Source organism: Urocitellus parryii, unplaced genomic scaffold, assembly GCF_045843805.1.
Source record: "Urocitellus parryii isolate mUroPar1 unplaced genomic scaffold, mUroPar1.hap1 Scaffold_37, whole genome shotgun sequence".
Taxonomy (NCBI): Eukaryota; Metazoa; Chordata; class Mammalia; order Rodentia; family Sciuridae; genus Urocitellus; species Urocitellus parryii.
Window position 1 is genome coordinate 7,720,395 of NW_027553327.1, and position 27,291 is coordinate 7,747,685.

At 41.8% G+C, this 27,291-nt stretch overlaps 1 pseudogene; it reads right to left on the reverse strand.

Annotated features, from left to right (window-relative positions):
- Positions 1-24,997: 24,997 nt before the first annotated feature.
- On the reverse strand, positions 24,998-25,664 carry LOC144252178 (ras GTPase-activating protein-binding protein 2 pseudogene; annotated as a pseudogene).
- Between the last annotated feature and the right edge of the window lie 1,627 nt (positions 25,665-27,291).

The following is a 27,291-nucleotide window of genomic DNA, read 5'->3' on the forward strand; positions in this document are numbered from 1 at the left end:
TCTTTCACACACCCTGGAAACACTGCTCTCTCCCAGCTAAAAGATATTTTAATTTTTTTTCATTTTAAATTATTTCCTTTTAAAATTTTAATTTAATGGACAGTTAATGATTGGATATAATTGGGGGCTTCAATGTGATATTTGGATGTATGTTTACAAGGTGTAATGATCAAATCAGAATAATTAACAAATCTATCACCTCACTTTTTCAAATACTTTAAATTGTTTATTTTGTGTGGTAAAGACATGTAAATCTACAGTTCTGAAGCACATGATGCATTATCATTCATTAGAGTTGCCTTTCTGTGCTGTCGTCACTGAGGCTCACCTGCCATCTAGCTGGACTTTGCTACTCTTGCCCAGTATCCCCCACCATGCCCCTGGAAACCCTCATTCTAATCTGTGCTCCTGTGCATTCAGCTGTTTTAGATTCCCCATGTACGTGAACTCATACTGGCTTTGTCTTCTCTGCCTGCTTCTTTCACTAAAACTAAATAATATTCATATTTTATGAATTGAATGAGATGCCAGAATTTTAGAATTAAGATGAAAACTTAATATTTTTTTCTTGTCTTTTTGAAATTCTCTGTTTCTTCCCAGCAACTACTGATGGGGTAAAAAATGTGCATGGCCTCTCAAGAGTTGAAGCCCACATGGAGGGGACATCCTGAGCCTGGGCATTACTTTCCCATCACACAAAAGATGGAACTGGAGCACCTCAGGGACCCACTGCTGGAGGTGATGGTTGACATTGGACTTCTTTACCATTGACAGGCTACATGATAACAGGTGCTAATGACATCTGTGTTGGACATTTTGCGACTACGAGGCTGAGGTTTCCAAGGCTTTATTATTGTGACTTTCCTGTATTTTCTAATAGAATGGGTGCCTGAAAGAAATAAGATGAACTTACTTAAATCAGGTTCCAATAAATGCCAGGGTCTTAACACTGAGTGACCTGTACTAATGCATCTGTGGGAGACCCATTAATTTCTTAATTTAACAAATAATTGAGTGTCTCCCATTTCCCAGGCATTGCTTTTGCACTGACCGTGGAGTGGAAGGATGTGGTTATCTGATTTTCAGGAACTTATATTCTAGTAAGAAAGACATGGAGAAATCTCTGCTGTTTTTTTTTTATTTGTGATGTCCATATTTTCTGAGCCCAACAGGTGCTTAAGTACTTGTTGATGTTTAATAGAGCAAGAGTGCAGAGGGATCCACAGCAGGAGGTAGGCAAGGTTAGATGACTGGAGTAAATGAAAGGCCAGACCAAGCTGTCGTCTGGACATGCACAGGCACTGGAGTAATTGGTACTTTTGAATACTGGAAAGTGGCATACCGAGATTGAAGTATTTTATGTATAAAGAATAATGTTGTAGCAATGACTACTAATGAAAAATGCCCGACATACTTGAGAAAATGAATAGATTCTGCTTGTCTTTGCACCAGGCAGAGTGATGATTTATTTGATCAACATTGGTCTTGTTTGAAACACATCTTGAGCTCTCTGAGACCTTAGGCTTCTTTAAATTTTATTTCTCTGGACAGGCAGTATTTGCAGGCTATGTCTAAAGACTATCAGAAGTGGTGGTGTACATTTTAGGAATCTGGAGCATAGGGTGGATACTGTCAAAGCAAGAGGGTCCTGAGCTTTTTTGGCTTGAACATTTAGAGAGAAGTTTTGAATGTGAGCACCCAAATTGGTTCTCTGGGTTATTGAATAATTAAGAATAGTTTGGTCCCTGGTCTGTGTGCAGATGATGGACTTTGGCCTTGCAGGAAGGCCACTCAAGGCAAAGTCAACCGGTGCTTGGTTTCCTTGGTCTTTGTGTGCCCCCATGTAGATTAGAACCACCACACTGTGCCATTCCTCAGTGATCTTTTCTCCTACTTTAGGCTGAAAGCTACTGTTGGTAACTTTTGTGGCTGCAGTAGCAGATATAGCTTTTATAATCTTATTTGTAATCTTAGTTTGTAAATATCACCAACATTGTTGTAGGTAGTCATTCATGGAGCTGCTGTGACTGGATCAGGTAGGACATTGGAAGTCTGGAGTAAAAAATGATAGTCACTTCTAAGAGGCTTACCCTTGAGATGGAGAAATACCTATCTCCATCTGTCTGTCCTTCTGTTTGACTCTATCCATCCATTCAACTACCATCCATTTATCATTCATCCATCCTTCCATCTACCATCCATCTATCCATCCTTCCATTCATCATCCACCATTCATCCCTCTATCCACCCATTTATCTATCCATCCATCCTACACCATCCATCCATCCATCCACCATTAAAGTTTTCTGTCGAGTGTGGTCTCAGGAGGTATGCCTTAGATAATAAAAATGAAGAAGAATTGTCCTGGAGAATAGTCAGAAGGACAAGGGCAGGAGCTTCTCTGAGACCACCTCTGTAGAGGGGCCCTAGCTGCAGCTCTGCTGCCCAGTGGTGTGAACGACATGAGAATGTCAGGTCCTGTTGCCAGAGAGCTGCTTCTTCTCCAGGTTGAAAGGGACCTGATGCCACTCAGAGGGGCAGCCTCTGGATTGTGATTTGTGAATGTGATCACCAGGTTCCCAGTCTCTACCTGCCTGCCTGGCCCGTGGAGGCACTGGAGATTTGTGAATGTGATCACCAGGTTCCCAGTCTCTACACTACCTGCCTGGCCCATGGAGGCACTGGATCTTCCCAGGGTTTTGGGAATGGGACATAGTGACCTTAGAAAATCCTCTGGCCTGTCAGGTGAGTATCAGAGCCCCCTTCTCACCCATGGCTGACCTGAAAGATCAGGAGGCATAGTGCTGAGGCGGCAGGGCCTGCCTGTGAAGATGACAAAAGTCCTATTGGTCTTCCCTTTCTCCTCTTTGTCCAGCCTCAGAACCCCAGGACTACCCACTGCCTTTGATCCCCAAGAGGATGCAGAAAATCTAAGAAGAGATCTCTTCCAGCTCTAGCCTGGCCAAAGGGGCTGAGAATCAAAACTGATTTGAATAATAGAAAGTTACAAAAATGATTTCTGAGTTTATGGCCTGGGAGACACGCCTGCTCTGGGCTTTCCTCTTCACCCAGGGACAGAGCTAGGGGCAGCGTGTAATGAGATTTCTACCCCTCTGAAAGACTGGAAGCATGTAGTGGGGACAGGGAAGCTGGTCATGGTTGGAAGTGTGTCAGTCAGCTTTCTGTAACTGCGATACATTTCTGAGATGATTTCAACACATGGAGTCAGAAGGTTTATTTCAGCCCACAGCTTTGGAGGTTTTAATCCTAAGGATTGGGCTTGTTGCTGTGAACCTGTGGTGGTGGTTGGTGAGGGATCAAAGCTGTTGCCCTTATGGCTGTGAGCACAAAGGAGAAATAGGAAAGGGCTGGGACCCTGCTCTCCCCTCAAGGGCACCCCTGATGCTGGACTCCATCCCACCAGGCCTCCCATCCTAAGAGTACCAATGCCTCCCAGTAGTTCCCCACTCCCAATCTCTTCCAAATGTGCCTATGGGGGACACACAGATTTACACTACAGCAGAAGGAGGGCCAAGTAGGCATTTGCAACAGTCAAGGCCTGTTGACTGTTGCAAATGCCTACAGTCATGTGCTTCATGTATGTGTGAATGTGTTCATTCAGTGCCTGGGGGTGCCACCCACATTAGCATGCTTGTCCTCACCTTGTAGACAGGGACACTGAGGTCAGAGAGACTGAATAAATAGCCTCAGGTTCACAGGTCCAACAGGGCAAAGCTAGGCTTTGAACTTGGATGTCAGGGCTTGGGGACACTGTTTTTGGCCCTTCTGTAAGCTGCCTTTTCAGAAACTGTCACAGGGAGAGGGGTAAAACCAAAGCCTAGATCTCACCTCCAAGAGGGTGCACAGCTGTGTGGCCCTGGCTGGTTGACTCTTCCTGGGTCCTCCTGGCAGGGTGCTATTGCAGCCCGGTTCTGTATCAACCCTGGGAGATTGTGAGCATATGGATTGTTTCTCTGCTTCAGTCATGTGTTTTTATGAAGAGCAAGTAAGGTAAAGTGAGAACACTTGGAAGCCTTCATGGTGGCTGCCTTGAGCTGCCCTCAGTGGTGGCAGTAGGGAGTGGGATGGGAGGGCAAGTGAATGCAGTCCTGAGGCCCTGAAGACAACCTCCATCCCTTCTCCCTGGCCTGCCTTTGTGCCCAGATTTGCAATATTGGCTCTAATAGGACTTCAAAAAGGCATATCTCTCATTAGCAGCTGTAGGCCATGGGTGGCAGGGGGGGCATCATCCCCAAGCTGGAAAACCTGAGAACTTTGCCTTCGACGGCAGTTTGCTGACCTCTTCTGAGCAGGAAAAAGTCCAGATGTGTCAGTCCCAGGGGCCCATGGCATTTGTTGTTTAATTTGATAATTGCATCCTGAGCACCAAGTGTGTGCAGGGCATGGTACCAAGTGGAGAGTGTACAACAATTAGCAAGATGAGCACTCGCAGTCCAGGAGGGACAACACTAATAAAGCATGCATGGTGGATGTGGCATGGTGGGTGCTCTGAAAGAAATCAGTTCATGGAAGCAGCAGACAGCCTGATCTTCTGCCCTGGGAGGGCTTTCTGGAGGGGGGACCATCACCTTGAGACTTGAAGGATGGACAGTGAAGGTCCAGACAACCAAGGGCCCCCAAGTGTGAGGGGAAAGGTTCAGAGGGCCTAGAGTGGCCTTGCAAAGGCAGGCAACAACTGGTGCACACTGAACAGAGCACAGTGGGGGGATTTAGCTAAAGGTGGGCCAGAGGCACCCTTGAGCAGGTGGCAGGGTGATTTATAGGGAGAAGGATGTCAGATGAGAGGTTCCAGCACAGCCGAGTTCCTGGGGAATGAGCCCTATTATCTATGTAAACCAGCCAGCCTCTGTGTCCAGCCTCCCTTCACAGTGGCTTCCAGCTGGTTCTGCCAGAAGGGGCATAGCACAGGCCCCAAAGCAGAAGGCTCCGGTGTGATTTTGAGTGTGATAGGATGGCTTGAGCTCCAGCAGACCACCCTGAGGCTGCATGGGGTGTGGCTAGGAACCTGGGTGCTTCTGGGGACATGCATGGGAGGACAGTGGCAGGGAGCTTAGGGACACACACATCCTATGGTGCCAGTCACTTGATGTGAGCAGCACCTTGAGACTCCAGTAGCTGGTGAAGTCCACATGGTGGTTGCTGGTCATTTCTAAAAGGGTACAGAAGGGGGAGTTCTGTGTTTATGTTTGGGCAGGTTGATCTTGAGTTTGGCTTGGGCTGTTTTATTTTTCTTGAAAATTCTAGTAGGCAATGTTGGTGTTCCTTTGCCTATGAATTTGGTACTTGGAAGAAAGTTCTGTGCAGTTCTGATGACCATCTTAGTACAGATGGCAGGTGAGCTGTGAAGGTGTCACGGTAGGCGTGAGTACCCAGGTGTCCGACAGCTCTTCAAGGATAGGAGTGCATAGAGCACCAGCGCAAAGCCCGAGTGTGTTTGAGTGAGAGAAAGAAAACTGACAACATTTCACCCTGGTTCATGGACTACTTTGAATCACCACAATGAAGTGGTTCTTTCTTGAGCATTTGAAATTTTATGTCAGCAAGCATTATATAAAGAGCAGGTTGGACAGAAAATGAGTTTAATTGTATAGAAGATCATATTGCTTTGCAGCTATAAATTGATTTTTTCTATCTTAGCTTTGTTTATTAATATTTATTCTTATTGTGATAAATATTGACAGGAGAGGCTCTCTGGCTATTTCCATGGATCCCCTTTACTTAATATTTTCTCTCTGTATTCACAGAAATGATTGGAACAATAAATACCCACTCACCATCTGTTTTATTTATTTATTTATTTTTTAATTTTACCTTGAATTGCAGGGGATACACTTGTGTGTGTGTCTTCTGTGGACCTCAGGTGGATTTTGTCTGGTCTTCTGAGTGGTGAAAATTTCAGTGCCTACCTGTTTTTGCTAGTGAACTTTCAATTTCAAATAGAATAAACCCAACCCAATGTGGCTTAAGGGAATTTCCTGGCACATATAACTGAAAAGCTCAAGGATAGCCTCAGGTCTGGCTAGATCCAGGTGTTCAGAGATATGGCCAGAAAGTGATCTATGTCCATATGTTGCCTTTGTGTTCCTCTGTTGGCTTTAGTCTCTGGCAGGTGCTGGATACTTGGAGCAATCAGTGCTTTGTAGAAGGACAACTGAGCTCAACAATTCCTGACAAGTTCTGGTCACCTGTCTCTTTGTGAGTCAATCAACTGTGGCCAGAAGATGAAAAATCTGATTGGCTTGGGTGATTGCACAGTTCCTTCTTAGACCAGTCTCTCTCCAAAAAGATGCTGTGCTTTGGCCACACATGTCAATCCCAGAAGCTGGAGTACAGCCGGCCCAGCCTGAGCTGCCTGGAATGCACAGGGTGCCCCTCCCCTGGGAAGTCCTGGTGCTGAGTCGCTGGGTGTGGGCAGGTGGCACTGTTCCCAAGGGCCCTCTGTATGGAGAGACACAGAGCAGGAGCTGTTGATGATTCATGAGAGCTTCTCTCCAGGTCTGTGTGTCCCTGAGGCAGGGTGGGACTGAAGGTGACTGAAGTGTGGCAGATGGGCAGGAATGGCTTCTGAGGGGGCAGTTCCTGGACCCCATCACCCATCACCATAAGCCTGTGTGGTACAGATTGCCTGGCAGAGTCTGCAGTAAGTTCTTTGCACATAAGATCCTGATCCTTGCAGAGATGCTGAGAGGTACCTGTTGCTTCCAACATCCCAATTTTACAGATGAGGCATTGGAAGGCCAGAGGTGTGGTAATTTTTATGGCTTTATGCTGGAGTCTGACCTCAAGGCAGGTGTGTGGTCCCATCTTCACTAAGCTACCCGGGTGCCTCTGGGGATGGCCATTCCCACAGCAAAAAGTAGGTAGTCAACTCCTGGTGTGTAGCAGGGTCTTGGTGAACAGACATCAAAGTAAAACACATGGTTTAGTGTTGTTCCTGAGTTCTTCCGAGCTGTACCCACCACATTTGACTTTCTCAGATGGACAGTTAGGCTGAGTGGTGAGACCAGAGCTGGCAGCCCTTCCTAGGAGTCAGGGCACTTTTGGGGGTCCTCACCTGTACCCAGATCCCTTCCTGCACTACCCTGGAGCTGTGCTCTGGCCTATCCAGCTCATCTTTTTGGCAGATGCATTTTCTCAGCTCCCATGGTCTGCTGGTCATCCTGGTCCCTTTCCAAGTCAGAGGCCAAAAATTTACATCCTCAAGGTTCTCTGCTTCCTGGGCAGGCACCTACAGAAGGAAGATCCACTGGGCCAGGATTTCCTGGCAGGTGTGAAGAGAGATCTCCCCGCCTGCTCTTAGGGCTCCTTACTCTGCCCTATCATCTTTCAAGTTTATATCCCATTTTGAAAGGCACACCTGGCAGGGCCCACCTTGCCAGCCTCCATATCCCTATTGTGATGCAAGTGGCTCTCTGCTAATTGATCATAGGCAGAGTGGTTGGCCAAACAGACAGAATCTGTATGCTCCCCTTAACCAGAGCAGAGGCACTGCTCCTGGGGCTGGGCATAGCTCTGGGGCTGTGAGGTGATCTCACCTTCCTCCCACATGATGGGATTCCCTTAAATGTGCTCCAGATCACACTGCCTGGTGAGGGCTGCCTGGAGCCCATGGTGGAGTCACCCCCTGAAGCCCATGTGTCCTCTTTACCAGCCCAGTCTCAGCACTGGAGGGTGGGCACAGAACTCTGAAGTATCCCTAGTGGCACCAGTGATCCTGTGTGCTTCTGAATCTGAGGATCTCTGGTCCATGGGATCCCTCCCTCCCTACAGTGTTGGTGACATTTCTTACTGGGGCCTGGGGGGGAGGGCTCAATGGAGGTGATGGTCACTGATGCCTGCCCCAGGTATGTGAGGGCAGCCCCTGGAGGCCCTGAGACTGAGAAGAGAGGCCAAGGCTCAGGATTGCACAGGGGGGACCACTGGGGCACTTCCTGCTGGGACCATCATCCTGGGCGCAGCAAGCCTAGTGGGTCCCTTAAATCTGGGAAAGAAGGAGGGCTGTCTACATGTTGCTGGTGCATGGGCAGGGGTTTCCAAGGGGTACCAGGTCCAGGTTCTTGGCATCCCAAACAAAGAATGGAGTAAGATGTGGGGCTGGTGGGCAAAGCTAGTGGGGGTTGATGAAGGGGAAAGTCCACACTGTGGCCCCAGAAAAGGCTGAGCATGTAGCTCAAGGCCCATGGACACAGTGAGCTCCTCTGTGCTGGGATGTGCTGGTTCCCCTTTCCCCCCAGCAGATCTGGGGATAATGTGCACTGATCGATCACCTCCTGAACTTGATGTGAATGCTATAGTGCCCATGAATTTTTCCCCCAGTGAAGGCACAGGAGAGGCACATAGCTCAGGGCTAACCATGTGTTTACAAGCAAGCTGCAGGTCAGTGCCTTGGGCCATGTCATGCCCAAGATAGGGACTACCCCCTGCAGGGTCTTGACCTGAGGGTCATCATCTGACTTCCTCCCTTAAACACAGATGCCTCAGTTCCCTTCACAGGAAGATTCTAGCTGGGGCAGGGAGGGTCCTGGCCCTGCCCATCCCCGTCTTCTACACCACACACAGGTGTAGAAGGTGACCTCTTCTTGACTGAAACCCACCTCAGGTCACCTTAGGTGAATGTCAGACAGTCAGACTTATGCCTTAGCGAGGCTGACAGCAAACTCCACCCAGCACTCAGTGGTTTTGACAGCATTTAGGGTGCTGGGAAATGACACAGGACAGTACACATTGGGGGACTCTGGGGCAACCATGTTGTTATGACACCACATGTCATGTAAGCTGAATCCATAAGGTCACACCTACCCAGACATGAAGGAGACTAGGGAGTGAGCCCCACATGCACCCATGGGAGAGTATTTCTGGCAGAGGGAACAGCATGTACAGAGGCTCAGAGGCAGGAAGGAAGGTGCTATTTTGGGAAGGAAGGGAGAGTTCTTTTCTTCTCCAAGATAGAAAATTCACATATTTTCACACATAAAATATGCATTTTCATGAGCATTGCCATTCGAAAATAGGAGGGTATTATGGGAAATTATTCTTTACTCAGAGAATATTTGCCTAATTAAAATGGGAACCAAGATTTCTCAAGAATTACAAAACTTAAAAAATAAGAAAAATGTTGATTGGGTGTATTCCTTGAGAAATGAAATTCAGATTATCATAATAAGTTTACTTGATTTTATGTTAAAGAAAACACAGGTTTAATAATTTGCATGTTCTAATATGCAGAACAAAGAATTTATAGCATGCAGATCATCTGTGACTCTTCTTCAATTTTATATTGTCACATAATATTGAATTTTTAACTTCACATTTGACATTGCCAATATGATCATTGAAAGGGTCAATGCAGCAGAAATATTCAAGGGCTTCCGAAGTCCGCAGCAGCTTCACTGTGCCTGGCAGTATAAGCTGCTCTCTTATAAAGCACTGCTCTTTTTGGTCTTCTCCTCTCCACTTGTTAACTGTCAATGACTCTCCCTTGAGGAGTGACTGTAGACCCTTGCTGCATTCTTGTTGCCAAGCACCCTCCTGGCATGTGTCAATCCTCCAGGATCACAAGACTTGCAATTTCACTTTGCAATAAAGATGCACTGTATGCATATTTTGTTTGAAGCTGCCAGTAAGCAGAGCCCACACAACCAAGATGGCAGAGATGTCAGAGTAGTGGGTGGGATAGATGCTGCTGTTGTCCAAGGACAATGGCTAAGTGAGGACAGACATTCTTCCTTCCTTCCATCCTCACCCCCCCAACTCCATCCTCTCTTCCTTCTTTCCTTTCTTCATTTTTCTTTAAAAGAAAATTCTTGGAATGGTGGTATAAGGATTTATAAGAATTTTTTCATTATAATGGAAGCCATGTTCCTTTTTTTGTGTCCACCAAATGTGGGAGCATATTCAGAGACTTGAGAAATTACATGTAGTTTTTACTTTAATGATGCCAGGACACATATAACAGATGACACCGATTGGTATTGAGTTGTTAGCAGGGAATTTTTTTTGAGAGCATTGTAGTAATTTCTAGTAGTTTCATTCATCCTGACAAAGTCATAAATGCATGGGATTTGATTTCAGCTCATGGTCTCCCTTCCCCCTCCCTTCCCCCATTCTCCTTTCTCCACTCTATAGATGTTTCTCATCTATTTATTTATATTGAGTGGTTCTCTCTATTTACATATAAAGTTGAAATTTCCTGTGGTGTACTTATATATGCACATACGTGGTTTTTCAGAATTCACTCCCTTGTCCTGCCCTTGACCACCCCTACTCCCTCTTGGTCTATTTCTACTCCACTGATCTTCCCTGGACACTCTCCTCCCTCTTTCCTTTATTTCACTCTAGTTTCCACATGTGAGAGAAAATATTTGACCTTTGATTCTCTGAGACTGGGCTCATTTTCCTTGGCACAGTGTTCTCCACTTCGATGATTTCATTTTTCCTTATGGCTGAGTACAACTCCATTGTGGGGCTAGAACACACTTTCTTAATTCATATATCTATGACAGGCATCTGGATTGATTCCATGACTTGGTTGTGTGATTTGTGCTGCTGTAAACGTTGATGTACCCACATCATTGTAGTATGTTGATTTTAGTGTTTTTCGGATAAATACCAGGGAAAGGGATAGCTGGGCCCCATGGTGGTTCCATTCCTAATTTTTGAGGAATCTCCATCCTGCTTCCCAGAGTGATTGTGCTAATTTGCAGCTCCACCAGCAATGTGGAAATGTGCCTTTTCCCCGAAATTCTTCCGAGCATTTATAATTCTTTGTGGTATTGATAATTGCCATGCAGATGGAAGGAGATGAAATCTTGATGCAGTTTTGGTTTTCGTTCCTCTGATTGCTAGGGCGGGTAAGAATTTTTTCGTATATTTATTGTCATTTGTTTTTCTTCTTTTGGGAAGTGTCTGTTTAGTTCTTTTGCCCATTTATTGATTTGGTTATTTGTTTTCTGGAGGTAAGTTTTTTGAGTTTTTATGTGTTCTGGATATTGATCTCCCTCACAGGAGCAGCTGGCCAGGGTCTTCTGCCATTCCTTAGGTGCTCTCTTCACACTCTTAATCATGTCATTCGCTGTGCAGAAGCTTTTAATTTGATGTTACCTCACTCACTGATTCTTGTTTTATTTCTTGGGGTGTAGGGTTTTTTTGAGGAAGCTGGTGCTGCATCTGTATGTTGGAGTATTGACTGTATGTTTTCTTTGAGAAGTTGCAAGGTTTCTGTTCTAATTCCTAAGGTTTGGATCCATTTAGACTTGACTTTTGTGAAGGGTGAGAGACAGAGTTCCAGTTTCCTTCTTCTACATATGCATATCCAGTTTTCCCAGCACAATTTGTTAGAAAGACTATCTTTTATCCAACATAAATTTTTGGAAACTTTGTCAAGTATCCAATGGCTGTAAGTGTGCAGGTCTGTTTCTGTGTCTTCTAGTCTATTCTATTCGTCTTCATGTCTGTTTTATGCCAAACCATGCTGTTTCTGTAACTACAGTTCTGGAGGATGGTTTGAAATCCTCTATATCATTGTGATGCCTCCTATGTCACTCTTTGTGCTTAGTATCACTTACACTATTCTGTGTATCTTATCCTTTCAAATGAATTTTAGGGCTGTTTTGTCAAATTCTGTGAAAAAAATGAGATTTTAATAAGGATAACATTGAATTTGTATATTACTATACTGGTAGTATGGCCATTTTGACAGTACTAATTCTGCCAATACAAGAACATGGGAAGTCTTTTCCATTTTCTAGGGTCTTCTTCAATTTATTTGTTCAGTATTGCATGATTTTAATTGTAAAATCTTTCACCTTCTTAGTTACATTAGTACTCAAGTATTTTATTTTTTTGAGGTTATTGTGAATGGGATGGTTTTCTTGATATCTGTCTTGGCAGAATCAGTGTCGGAGTCTGGGCTTAAATTGCTCCAAACAAATATAACCTAAATTGAGGGAAGATTTGGACCAAGGACTGTGATTAGAAAAAAATTTTAACTTGTGTTAAAGAAAGGTGCAAAATGTCAATAGTTTGGCATTGGGCTTATACTTTTGATACACAGCACTCCACTTTAATTATAACTTCAATCTTCTTTGAGGAGCTTCTCTTTGATAACCCTTCATGGATGATTACAATGGGATTAACCTTGCCCTTGGTGCAGGAATAAAAATTGTATACTCAATAGGATTCATCTCATAAAATTTTGGCTCCAGAATTTTTGTTGTGGGGAATAGAGTTATGCTTTCTTTTTTATGGATGTTGGTATAAGATCCAGAGCTGTGGCAGCCACACTGTGACCATGAGAAGCCTCAGGTGAAATTTAATAGGATCAGCTGCCTGAAAGAAATGGGGGCATCAATTAAACCTCAGTAGTGAGCTGCACTGAAAATGGCTCTATGAATAGAACTTGAGCAGTCATGAAGCAGAGTTGGTGTTTGTGTGTGTGTGTGTGTGTGTGTGTGTGTGTGTGTGTGTGTTTACAATTGCAACCACCATAAAATTTCTGAGAATTTTCAGATATGCACTGAGGTCCTATGGGTCCAAAGGTTTCAGAGTTTGATGTTCTCTAGAGCAAAATTTTTTATGAAAGAAGTGGATTTGCCATGCCAAAGTGAGGAGTTTTCCCTGCCTTGAGGTGTGGGAAGAATTTTCTGCCAAGAAACAGGAGGTGGATAAGGAACTCATATCTGGACAGCAGGTGGTTGGGGTGCTGCTAGGGTTTTAGAACAGTTCCAGGGACCTCAGGGGAGGTAGTTAGGATGTTGCTGGGGTCCTAGAGCAGTTCCCAGGGAATCTCAGGGAAGGTGATTGGGGTGCTGCTTGGGTCCTAGAGCCATTACCAGGAACCTTAGGGAAGGTGGTTGGGATGCTGCTGCGGTCTTAGAGCAGCTCCCAGGGACTTCATAGAGGTGGTTGGGTGCTGACTGGTGTCCAAGAGCAGTTCCCATGGAACCTCATCAGGTGGGATCAAGTGCTGAGTTTTTCCTCTCTGGGGATGATCTGGAGGTTCATGTTCAGAAATTAACAGTGATTAACATGGATCAGTTTCTAATACTCTGTGTGGGGCATGTGTGTGGCTCATTTAACATTCACCATGGCAAGGAGGGTAAGTGTCATCACCCACTATTCATGTACAGGGATGCCAAGTCCCAGCAGCTCTGGGACACTGCCCAGGTCTCACTGGGAGTCAGCTGAACCCCAACCTGCTCCAGGTGCCTCTGTGATCCTCTCTGGCCCAACTGCCTCCTTCATCCTGTGTGACTCCTGCTGTCCTGGGGGCCTGTGGATGGTGTGCTTAGGGCTTCTTAAGCCTGCACAGCAAACTCATACCATTCATTCCTCCTCACCTGCCATGTTTTATTATTTACATGGCTGTTGTCCCCTAGATATTCTTGACACCTCCTCTGTGCATCATATGTATAATAACATGCATTCCAGGACCTGCCCTCTACCTGTTCTCTACTTGCACCACACCTGCCCTGCCCACATCTGCCCTCTTCCTGCTCTGCACCTGCATCCCACAACACCATCGTAGGACTTCATGAAACAGTCCAGCACAAGTGTCCTTCAGCTGCCACACCAATGACCAAGGAGGTGGTGGTTAGAGCAGTGGGGATCTGTGCTCTGGGCATGGGGTGCCCATGCTCACAGTGCAGACGCTGTGGGGTGGAGAAGGTGCTCCAGCCTCTGCTCTTCATCTTATCCATGACTCTGTGTCTTTTCCTGTTTTGTCTCATAAAGACATGACTCCCTGGACACAGCACCCACACTAAAACAACAAGCCTCCTCTTGAGATACTTAAGGAACTCCAGGGGTGGAGGACCCCCCTCTACATAAAGCCACATCATGGGTGCTGGGTAGATGTGGGGTTGGGGAGCTCTCCAGACACCACTGCATTTTCCTCTCAGCACTTTCCATTACAGTCTTAGCTACTGGCAGAGCCAGGGCCTGGGCCTGGCCCCTGGGTGGCCAGCCATGCTCTGCCTCCCAGGGGCAGTGTCTGGGCTCTGGCCTGCTCTGCAGTGTGTGAACCTTCTGATCATGTTGCTTGGCTCCCCAGGCTGCTCCTCTGGTAACCCAGATAATGAGACCTGGTGCTGTGATGGAGGGGTCAGCATGGTGCAGGGAAGGCCTGAGGCAGTCTGTACAGAGCCCACTGGTTTGGCCATGGCCCCCGTGGATTTTGGTCCTGGAAGCTACACAGACCCATGAGAGCCCTGCGGGGACCCTCAGCTGCTGCTGTCCTGTTCACACCAGACACGGTGTTCTCACGTGTGACCTGGGTTGGTCGTGGTGCCTTTGCATTTGGATCATGAGTGCTTTTCCCGGGGGTCATGGGCCCTTGATCTAGTGGATGCACTGACCTCACTCTCCGGCCTGTTGGCTACCAGTAGAGATGGTGGCATCTGCTCTCCAAATATGAGCCATCTTTACTTCTGCTGGCTGAAGTGGACAGTTTTCTCCTTAGCCACCTACATAAGAGCCTGTCCAGTGACACCTCAGCAGTGTAATCACATGGAAAATGGGAGTAGAAAGCATGCCTACCACCCAGTGGAATGAGGATGCCATGGATCTATGAGAGTCTTCAGGCTGTGTGGCCTGTAGCAGAAGGCCAGAGGCATGTTGTCATTGGTTAATAAGTCATTTTTCTGCTGTTAACTTGGTCCTGGGAAAGTGTGTCCATGGTCTTGGCCTATGGCCCATGCCATCTGAGACTCACAGTCCAACCTGAGCTCTGTGCCTTCTTATTTCCTTGGGCTTTGTGAATAGCACTTGATCCCAAGAAGTTCTTAAGTGTCAGGGGATGTTGGAAACAGTGAATGGGAGAAGGTGCTTGGCAGCCTTGAGCATCTCTGAGTCCTGGTCACAGACTTCCTTAGTGGTCCCTACCCATGGCACACAGGGACCACTGTACTCACCCACTGGGAAGTTAGAGTTCTTGCCACCTGTGCACATTATTTAAAAAGCCAACAGGATACAGAAAGAGGGACAGAAGAGTCAGGGCAAGATTTGTGAGGGTCTCCAGTAGATGCCATCTCTCCTGGCCAAGGTTTTACAGGAAATGCCAGGAACAAGAGATGGCAGCCAAGCAGCTGGGAGTCTGGGGACAGAATTGTCAGAGAGAGAGGGGGATGCAGAAGAGGGGGCAGAAGGAAGAGGGAGGCAGGAAAGGAGGGCAGCTGGGGAGGGATCCATGTCAGGAAGGGGAGAGCAACAGGAGTGGAGGGCAGCGGGACAGGGAGCAGCAGGTGGGGACAATACCGCATTTCCTTTTCTTTTAGTTAGAGAGGCACACCTGAGTCCCCAGTCCCACTGCAGGGTTCCCTGGGCAGGCAGCAGTAATAGCTTCATACCACCCCCAAGTTCCATCCTTCAATGCCTCAAATACTGCTACAAGAGCATTGCTCGCTTGGGCCATACAGAGGTTAGGATTTTGACAAATCCTTTTAGAAATTTTTTAAAGTTTCAGCCACATGGAATTATGGTGGGTCATTTACCTGTCCCCACTCCAAACTTTTTTCTTTTTTAAAAGATTGAGTTAGAATTCATGTAACATAAAATTAACGACTTTAAAGCCATCAATTCAGTAGCACTTAGCGCATTACCCAAAAAAAGATAGTTTGTACCCACAAGCTAAGCAGTACCTCCCCATTCCCCTGCTGTTCCTAGGCCCTGGAGACCACTGATCTGCATTTCTGTCTCTATGGTTCACTTTCTGTATGAATCATACCACTCAATATGTTCACTTTCCCACACTTCATAGAATAGTTTTTTGATGGGCACTGTTGGAGCATGCATCTTTCTTCAGCCATTTAAACAGCTCAGTAATACTCCAACGTCATGAATGAACCATGCTTTAGTTTTTTCTCAAAAGTCGATGGACATTTGAGTTCTTGCCCCCTGTGAACATTACAAACAGCACTGGCCAGGTGGTGATGCACAGCTTTAATCCGGGTGGCTTGGGAGGCTGGGGAGGAGGATTACAAGCTCAAAGCCAGCCTTAGCAACCTAGCAAGTCCCCAAACAATTTAGCAACCCCTGTCTCTAAAAAAAATTTAAGAAGGGCTGGGGATGTGGCTCAGTGACTAAGTGCCCCTACATTCAATCATTGGTACCATAACAAAACAAATCAAAAACCCCAAACAAACAAACAGTGCTGTTGTGTATTTTACTGAGTTCCTGTTTTCAATTCTTTGGACTCTAAGCCTAGGAGTGGGATTTCTGGGTCCTGTAGTAATTTTATAAGAAACTAATTGTTATACATATTAGGGGATCTCTTGCATCTATAAGTACGCAAACATGATTTGGTCCAGTTTATTCCCCACTCCCTCCTCCCTGCTGCCACTCCTTCCTCTTCTGGTTTCTCATCTATTTTCATGAGACCCTCCCCAGATTTTTTTTCTTTTTTGCTTTCTAATTTCCTAACAAGGGAAATCATATGTGGGTCCTACAGTAGTTCTAGGTTAATGTTTTGAGAAATTGGCAAACCATTTCCATAGCAGCTGTGCCTTTTATATCCCCACCAGCAACATGTGAGGATCTGATCTCTCCAGGACCTCACCACCTCCTTTATGTCATATTTTAACCAGTGAGTGAGTGTGGAGTGGTGGCTCACTGTGGTCTTGATTTGCATTTCCCAATGACTGACAATGCTGAGCATCTTCTCATGCACCTGTTGGCAATCTGTATGTCTTCTTTGTAGAATTATGCAGTCAAGACCTTTGCCTATTTTTTTCATTGCATGATTGTTTTTTTGTTATTTATTTGAAAGAACTCTTTGCATACTCTGGATATTAGCTCTTATCAGATGATCTGTAGATCATTCCTCCCATGTCACTGTCTACTGTATCTTCACTTTTGCTCATCTTATTTTAACCAGCAGCACCTTGGACCGTATGTGGTGTGATGATTAATCTTGAGGGAATCTTGGCTCCCTAGGTCTCAGCAGTGCTGGACATGAACTCCCTATGCCTGTCTTTGCTCTCTGACTCCTGCACATGGGCCTTGTCTGCCCTTGGCATTCCTTTTGTGTGTTCATAGGAAAGATTGGGTATAAACTGAGGAGTGGGATAACTGGGTCAAATGGTGATTCCATTCCCAGTTTTCCAAGGATTCTCCATACTGATTTCCATATTGGCTGTACAAATTTGCAGTCCCACCAGCAATGTATGAGTGTGCCTTTCCCCAAACATCCTCTCCAACACTTATTATTCTTTGTATTCTTAAATAACTGCCATATTGACTGGATTGAAATCTTAGTTTTGATTTGCATTTCTCTAATTGATAGAGATGTTGAACATTTTTTTATATATTTATTGATTGATTGTATATTCTCTTCTGCAAAATGTCTCTTCAGTTCCTTGGTCTATTTGTTGATTGGGTTTTCTTGGTTTTTTGCTGTTAAGATTTTTAAGTTCTTTATATATCCTGGAGATTAGTGCTCTATCTGATGTGCATGTGGTAAAAATTTGCTCTCATTCTGTAGGCTCCCTATTCACCTCACTGATTGTTTCTTTTGCTGAGAAGATGCTTTTGAGTCGGAATTCATCCCATTTATTGATTTTTGATTTTATTTCTTGTGCTATAGGAGTTTTATTAAGGAAGTTGGGGCCTAATCTGACGTAATGGAGATTTTGGCCTACTTTTTTTTTCTAATAGACACAGTATCTCTAGTTTAATTCGTAGGTCCTTGATCCACTTTGAGTTGAGTTTTATGCATGGTGAGAGATAGGGGTTTAATTTTATTTTGTTTCATATGGATTTCCAGTTTACCCAGCAGCATTTGTTGAATAGGGTATCTTTTATCCAACATATATATTTTTGGCACCTTTGTCTAATATGAAATAACTATAATTACGTGGGTTTGTCTCTGTGTTCTCTATTCCATACCATTGGTCTACAAATCTGTTTTGGTACCAATACGATGTAATTTTGTTACTATTGCTCTGTAGTATATTTTAAGATCTGGTATAGTGATGCCACCTGCTTCGCTCTTTCTGCTAAGGATTGCTTTAGCTATTCTGGGTCTCTTATTTTTCCAGATGAATTTCATGATTGTTTTTTTCTATTTCTGTGAGGAATGTCATTCAGATTTTGATTGGGATTGCCTTAAATCTGTATAGTGCTTTTGGTAGTATGGTCATTTTGACAACATTAATTCTGCCTATCCAAGAACAAAGGAGATCTTTCCATCTTCTAAGGTCTTCTTTAATTTCTTCATTTAGTGTTCTGTTGTTTTCATTGTAGAGGTCTTTCACCTCTTTCATTGATTCTCAAGCATTCTATTTAATTTTTTGAGGTTATTGTAAATGAGCTGGTTTTCCTAGTTTCTCTTTCAGAGGATTTGTCACTGATGTACAGAAATGCCTTTGATTTATATGTGTTGATTTTATATCCTTTTACTTTGCTGAATTCATTTATTAGTTCTATAAGTTTTCTGGTAGAGTTTTTTTTTTTTTTTGGATCCTCTAGATACAGAATCATGTTGTCAATGATAGTTTTGTAGTTCTTCTTATGTTTATCCCTTTAATTTCTTTCATCTAATTGCACTGGCTAGAGTTTCAAGAACTACGTTGAATAGAAGTGATGAAAGAGGGCATCCCTGTCTTGTTCCAGTTTTTAGAGGGAATGCTTTCAATTTCTTTCCATTTAGAATGATGTTGGCCTGGAGCTTAGTGTAGATAGCTTTTACAATGTTGAGGTATGTTCCTTATATCTCTATTTTTTCTAGTGTTTTGAACATGGGGGTGCTGTATTTGTCAAATACTTTTTCTGCATCTATTGAGATGATCATATGGTTCTTATCTTTAACCTTGATGTGATGAACTACATTTATTGATTTCCTTATGTTGAACCAACCTTGCATACCCAGGATGAACCTGACTTGATCATGATGTACTATCTTTTGATATGTTTTTGTATTCAGTTTGCCAGAATTTTAGCATCTATGTTCATTAGAGATATTGGTCTGAAGTTTTCTTTCTTTGATGTGTCTTTGTCTGGTTTTAGAATCAGGGTGATATTGGCCTCATAAATCTGTTTGGAAGTGTTCCTTTTTTTTCTATTTCATGAAATAATTTGAGGAGTATTGGTATTAGTTCTTCTTTTAAAGTTTTTGTACAACTCAGCTGTGTATCCATCCTGTCCTGGGATTTTCTTGGTTGGTAGGCTTCCGATGGTGTCTTCTATTTCATTGCTTGAAATTGATCTGTTTAAATTGTGTATATCATCCACATTCATCATATGACTCTAGATTTTTGTCAATGCCTTTGATATTTTCTGTTTTATGGAGTACAAATTTTCATAATAATTTCTGATTATCTTCTGTATTCTTCACTGTTGTGTCTGTCAATAAATAATAATAATAGTCAAATTGGAAATTTCTTCCTGTAGTGTCCATCAATAAATCAATAAATGCAATTAATCACATCAATACACTTAAAGATAAGAATTATATGATCATATTTCCTTTTTCATCACGGATGTTAGTAATTTGAGTTTTCTCCCTCTCTTTGTTAGCATAGCTAAGGGTTTATCAATTTAGTTTTTTTCAAAGAAACAACTTTTTTGTCATTTTTTAAATTATTTCTTTTTTTCAATTTTATTGATTTCAGCTCTGATTTTAATTATTTCTTGTCTTTTACTGCTTTTGGTGTTTGTTTATTATTTTTTTCCTAGGGCTTTAAAATGTAACTTTAGTTCATTTATTTGACTTTTTCTTCTTCTAAAGAATGAACTTCATGCAATAAACTTTCCTCTTAGTACTGCCTTCATAGTGTCCCAGAGATTTTGATATGTTGTATCTGTGTTCTAATTTACCTCTAAGAATTTTTTAATATCATCTTTGATGTCTTTTGCAACCCATTCTTCATTCAATAGCATATTATTTAGTCTCCAGGTGTTGTAGTAGCTTTTATTTTTTATCATTGATTTCTAATTTAATTCCATTATGATCTAATAGAATGCAGGTTAGTATCTTTACTTTTTTTGTATTTTCTAAGAGTTCCTTTGTGGAATAACACAGTCTATTTTATTTTATTTTATTTTTTTATTGGTTATTCAAAACATTACAAAGCTCTTGACATATCATATTTCATACATTAGATTCAAGTGGGTTATGAACTCCCATTTTTACCCCAAATGCATACTGCAGAATCACATCAGCTACACATCCACATTTTTACATAATGCCATATTAGTAACTGTTGTATTCTGCTACCTTCCCTATCCTCTACTATCCCTCCTCCCCTCCCCTCCCATCTTCTCTCTCTACCCCATCTACTGTAATTCATTTCTCTCCTTGTTTATTTTCCTATTCCCCTCACAACCTCTTATATGTAATTTTGTATAACAATGAGGGTCTCCTTCCGTTTCCATGCAATTTCCCTTTTCTCTCCCTTTCCCTCCCACCTCATGTCTCTGTTTAATGTTAATCTTTTCCTCTTGCTCTTCCTCCCTGCTCTGTTCTTAGTTGCTCTCATTATATCAAAGAAGACATTTGACATTTGTTTTTTAGGGATTGGCTAGCTTCACTTAGCATAATCTGTTCTAGTGCCATCCATTTCCCTGCAAATTCCATGATTTTGTAATTTTTTAGTGCTGCATAATACTCCATGGTGTATAAATGCCACTTTTTTTTTTTATCCATTCATCTATTGAAGGGCATCTGGGTTGGTTCCACAGTCTAGCTATTGTGAATTGTGCTGCTATGAACATCGATGTGGCAGTATCCCTGTAGTATGCTCTTTTAAGGTCTTCAGGGAATAGTCTGAGAAGGGCAATAGCTGGGTCAAATGGTGGTTCCATTCCAGCTTTCCCAGGAATCTCCATACTGCTTTCCAAATTGGCTGCACCAATTTGCAGTCCCACCAGCAATGTACAAGTGTACACTTTTCCCCACATCCTCGCCAGCATTTGTTGTTGTTTGACTTCATAATGGCTGTCAATCTTACTGGAGTGAGATGGTATCTTAGGGTGGTTTTGATTTGCATTTCTCTGACTGCTAGAGATGGTGAGCATTTTTTCATGTACTTGTTGATTGATTGTATGTCCTCCTCTGAGAAGTGTCTGTTCAGGTCCTTGGCCCATTTGTTGATTGGGTTATTTGTTATCTTATTGTTTAATTTTTTGAGTTCTTTGTATACTCTGGATATTAGGGCTCTATCTGAAGTGTGAGGAGTAAAAATTTGTTCCCATGATGTAGGCTCCCTATTTACCTCTCTTATTGTTTCTCTTGCTGAGAAAAAACTTTTTAGTTTGAGTAAGTCCCATTTGTTGATTCTAGTTATTAACTCTTGTGCTATGGGTGTCCTATTAAGGAATTTGAAGCCCAAACCCACAATATGTAGATTGGAGCCAACTTTTTCTTCTATCAGACGCAGAGTCTACGATTTGATATCAAGATCCTTGATCTATTTTGAGTTAATTTTTGTGCATGGCAAGAGGAGGGGATTCAGTTTCATTTTGTTGCATATGGATTTCCAGTTTTCCCAACACCATTTGTTGAAGATGCTATCCTTCCTCCATTGCATGCTTTTAGCCCCTTTATCAAATATAAGATAGTTGTAACTTTGTGGATTAGTCTCTGTGTCCTCTATTCTGTACCATTGGTCCACCCGCCTATTTTGGTACCAGTACCATGCTGTTTTTGTTACTATTGCCCTGTAATATAGTTTGAAATCTGGTATCACTATACCGCCTGATTCACACATCCTGCTTAGAATTGCTTTTGCTATTCTGGGTCTTTTATTTTTCCATATGAATTTCATGATTGCTTTATCTATTTCTACAAGAAATGCCATTGGGATTTTGATTGGCATTGCAATAAACCTATAGAGGACTTTGCAATGCCAACATGGTCTATTTTAGAGATGGATCCATGTGCTGCTGAGAAGAAAGTGTATTTGCTTGTTGAATGAAATATTCTATATATGTCAGTTAAGTCTAGGTTATTGATTATTTTATTGAGTTCTATAGTTTCTTTGTCCAGCTTTTGTTTGGAAGATCTAGCTAGTAGTGAGAGGTGTGTTAAAGTTACCCAGAATTATGTGTTGTGGTTTATTTGAACTTGAGAAGAGTTTGCTTGATGAACATAGATGCTCCATTGTTTGGGACATATATATTTATAATTGTTATGTCTTGTTGGTGTATGGTTCCCTTAAGGAGTATGCAATGTGTGTCTTTATCTCTTTTTATTAACTTTGGCTTGAATTCTACTTTATTTGATATGATTTTTAATAAAGAAAAAATTCTATTTGACCATTTTCTTTTTCTTACTTCTATAGTATTGCATTTGATTTTTAAAATTACTTTTATTTTTTATTTTTTTGCTGCAGACATCAGTAGTTTATTGTTGGTTTAGTCCAAACACATTCAAAATGGAAACTCAAAAACAATACTTTCCACCCGAAGCAATTAAACTAGGTTCTACTAGCATATAATACTTAACACATTACAGCAATGAAGATGGTAATCCATTGTCTTCTATACCTTCTAAAGCCAAAATGGTAAAGCCAATTTGGTTGCAATAGTGTCATAAGGATAGAATATTATCATTAAAAAATAAAATAAAATCAGAAAATAACAGTGATGATAGATGAATATTTTTACTGCTTCACCGAAAAAGGGACAAAATGTTAAAAGTCCACAGTACTGCAGGTGAACAATCACCATGTAAACTTCTCCATATGATGTTTTAATGTTTCATTTCTGGTATGTAAAAACTGAAGCTGAATGGCTCTTTGCTCTACTTTTCTATTACACTTAACATTTGTCACTTCTTTTGGTGCCAGAACAGTTTTTATGGGTTACAGGGCAATATCCTGGATTGGAAATATATATATAATGTCTACATATATGTGTGTATGTGTGTGTGTATATGTATATATATATGTGTGTGTGTGTGTGTGTGTGTGTGTGTGTGTGTGTGTATATATATATATATATATATCCACTTATTTAAAAGTAGTTTGGATAAAGACTTCAAAACTTCAAAGTAATTTTCTGGTAAGAACTTCAAGTACTATACATTAGAAAGTGTAAAACTGTTTCAAACAAACAAAACAAACAAATAAAATCCTTAAGCCCCCAAAAAAGAAAATCTATGTCCCCCAAATATATGCAATTGTGCAAGACTTTTCCTCCAACATGGAAGACCTCATTTAAGGGGGGGGAGACAAGATTTAATTGTATTCATATTGCCCAGTTCATAACAAACCAAATACATCCATCATTTGCTAGTTTGCTAAATAGCAAACAGTTGCATAATTGAGAACCAATTTGCTACTATGTCAAGTGCAGATTTTGTTTTTACTAAGATAGAATGGAGAAGTCTTCCATGCCAACAAGTAGCTTTAAGTGGTTACACACTTATTTACCCCACTTTTTGCCTGAAACATCAGAAACTGGTATGTACTGATTGCTCCAATCATAAAAATTAGATAACCTTGGCCATACTTGTGGTATACTGGAACTTGCTACAAAGACAGAAAATAATCCAGCAGCTACAAATTTTGCCTACAGAATTGTTTAGAGATTCATGTAAAAATAAAAAGATGTCATCCCAGACTTAAATTCAGGAGCCATTAGGGGGCTGACATCAGTTCAAGAATTGTGCAAAATTAATGACAGTTCCCTGCCCCCAAAATGGAAAATGCAAACACTTAAGAGCTGCTGTTCTTTCCTCTTAAAATTGCAGTATCCTCACTTTAGGTTTAATTGCCACATATGGAATCTGACTGCTTTTAAAATGTCACTAAAAATGAACATCAAGTTGACTGACATTCCCAAGAGTTGAAATGATGTTTCAACGTTCACACTTAAGCTAAAAGTCAACTAGAGACACTCAAATAACTGACTTGTTTCTTCCCTCTCCATTCCAAACACACAAGACTCCTTCCCACAAAGAACACAAAAGTTGTTAACTGAAAAACAAGATAAGTAATAAGCATCTATTTTACTGATTTTAAAGATACTGCAATTTTTATACACTTCAATGATTTTTCAACATTTTGCAGCTGTTTGGCTTTGCAGCACAGCAATTCATAATCTATACTGTACAAAATTACCAGCAAGACTGGAATGATGTATTAATAGAAGGCACCATCATGCTTATTAATTACCAGACAACAAAAATACAGGAAAGACAATTTACACTGTACACAGCTTAAAGAAAGAAAAAGGGAGGTGGAGTGTTGTGTTGAGCAGCCAGCCATCCCTGTACTGGAGAGGGGCAGGTAGAAAACTCTTATGGAGCTACTGAATCTGGTCTAATATTCAAGACCATAATATTTGAAGTTCTGACTTGTTATTTAGTTCACAACTAAATGATTTCCTTCTGGAATATTTCTGTAGTCTTGTTAATGTTTAAGAGTACACATGCTGGTCACAGCAAGCAGATAAAATGCCCTCATTCACAAACTATTTTCTACTGGAAAAAAGATGAAAGATTTTTTTCCTGTTGCCTCCTGTTGCAGATGTCATTATCAATGAGTTCAGAGTACCCAATAGTGCATTTTGATGAGTGCATAATAAGTTTCTGTTGGTTTGTATTTTGGGGGGGAGCCAAGAAAAAAATCAAGATTCTCCAGTTGCACAAATTGCACTATTTGTGTTTCCAACATTAATAGGCAGAAACAGTAACACTTAAACAAAATGTGCAGCAGAAGATTTTTTTTTTTTTGACTCAAAGGACCTGAATTCAGTGGGCATGTCCTTTTAAGTTCATTTTGTTGTAGATAGTTTTAAGATATGGTCATTTCTCAGTCCTTAATTCCCCAAGTCTAGATTTATAAATTAACAATGTAAATCCTGTTGTGAAATTGGGGAAATAATGTCCACCTCAATTTAACTGAACCAAAGATGCTTTTCACATCAAAGAAATGATCAAAAAGGCTGTATCACATTCCAAAGCCAAAAAAAAAAAATAACAAGAATGCAAACACGATGAATAATGTACCACTGCCAAGCCTTTGCCAACAGTGGAGCTTCAGCGACGCTGTCCTGTGAAACGGCCTTCCATTTGCCCGGTTCCTCTCCCCGAGCCAAGTTTCTGCGCCAGGCCGCCTCTTGGAGGAGGTCCTCTTCCATCAGGGTCCCGCATCATTCCACCACCTACAATACCACGTGGACCACCAGGACCTCAATCATTGCGCCTAATATCTCTGTGATCATCACCACCACCTCTGGTTTCTTGCTCTCTTGCAGCTCTGGTTTTCTTCTCTTCCACATTTAAACATACCTCCCCTCGAAATATAATGGGTTTTGCAATTAAGATTCTCTGAACTGGTTCAGAGTCCATCAAAAATCACAAAACCAAAATTTGGAAGCTTTCCCCCAACACCCTTGGTATTGATGCGAAGTTCCACAACGTTTCCAAAACGCATAAAGAACTCTTTTAGTTCATTTTAATCAATATCATGTGGCAAGTTACCAACAAAAAGCTGATGACTGTCTGGATAGCGAATTATTCTATGGTTGTCAGAGTCATTCTGCTCTATATCTCCTCTGCCAGGTCTTGGACTTCTGGGAGGAAAACCAGGTGGTTCCCTAGGTAGTTGTTCACGCACACATGGTGGCTGAGATTGAAATTCTGGTTTAGCTTCAACTCTCGGCTTTGGTGGTTCTTGTGGCAGAGACAGTAAACCCATGACCATCACTCAAGGTTGCATGAGCATCCATATGACGAATCTTAGTATGACACTCACTGAAGTTCAGAGATAACACTTTGTGGTGTATATCATTTTGCCCATAAACAGCTTCCTGGGGCTTTCCACTAGCATCTACTCCACCATGAACATAGGAAGAATTCTGACCATAAAACCTCCAACCAACAGCTGCAGTGGGTACTTCGCGCAGAAGTGAGCAGGAGAGTAGCCGAGGATCTGCTGCAGAGGTTTCTTCTCACTGGCTGCCTCCTCCCCAGGACAAACCAGAAGCCTCGGAAGCCAGAGAACCGTGAGATTGCTTCCCTCACAACCACCTCTTCCCAGGCACCAGACGCTGCGGCGAAGGACAATAAACAGGGACGTCCTGCCCCCTTTGCCACCACCCCCTCTTATCTTAAAATTATTTTTGTTTTATTATTATCTCAGTCTTAAAGCAATGAGTATTTATCACTGGCTTCAGTATTTTGGGGAGAAAATTAATCAAAATACATAAATGCATTAATCAGATATGGCCATTTTAAAATCATCCTTTTAAAAATTTCTCTGTATCTGGATTATTTTTCTAATCTCGTGGTTAAATCTGACATGGTTAATTCAGATGTGTAAATCTCAGTAACCAGAAATAATGACATTTTGTTAACTTATAGAAGGACACAGCCTTTTCATTGACAGATCTAAATAAAAGACAAAGGATATCTTGACTAAGAAAAAAATTTTTTTTCATTACTACTAGAATTTTTTATTCAATACTGATGATTCAATACTTTTAATGGTTCACCATAAGTATTCATGGAAAATTGTAAATAATCTAAATTACTGTATTTTAAAAACAAAACAAAACTCAATTTTGGGAAAAGTTAATCTTAACACATTTATTTCATAATCCAACCCCCCCTTTTTATTTATTTTGATTTATAGTAAAGTTCAATTTTAAGTCATTAAGAAAATTTGAATACTGTAGAAACTAGAATGTTAGGTGGTTGATTTGAAATTACAGGAAGATTTATGATTCCTAGTCTTATTCATTAGTTATGATGACACTGATATTATAATAACAAAAACAAAAAAGGCAGGTGTTTTTGTGATAATGACTTTAACACCATGGAAGAACTTAAGCCTTGAAAATTCTAGGAGTGTTTAGCCAGGACTACCACATAAACTGCTCCTGTTATATAACGTAAAGTTCATTTAAATGTGTTTTAAGATGATGGATATTTTTGTCATTTCTTTGTTAGAGCCAAATATCACAAGTTGAAATATGAATTGAATCAAGGAGATATGAAGCCTCCGAGCTATGAATCTGGTAAGTTAGTTTTAAAAGAAGCTTAAGTAATAAAAAGAAGTTAATGACTAATATTTTTTAGCAACAACATTTATAAATGTAATTTAATTTCTAATCATTTGCAAGTTTTTCTGATCTGCTAATCTGTTGGCACTAATCATTTTGTATCCTGTATATAATTTCCCACTACCTTCCTTCCTTTTCCTTCTTCCTCTTTCTTTTAGTTCCCTATTTTCTGCTTATGTTCTACACTTATTGGAAAGTTTCAGGCTTCATGGGGTAACATGCACCAACATAACCTTGTCTTGCTGGGTCCTTTTAGTATTAATGGAA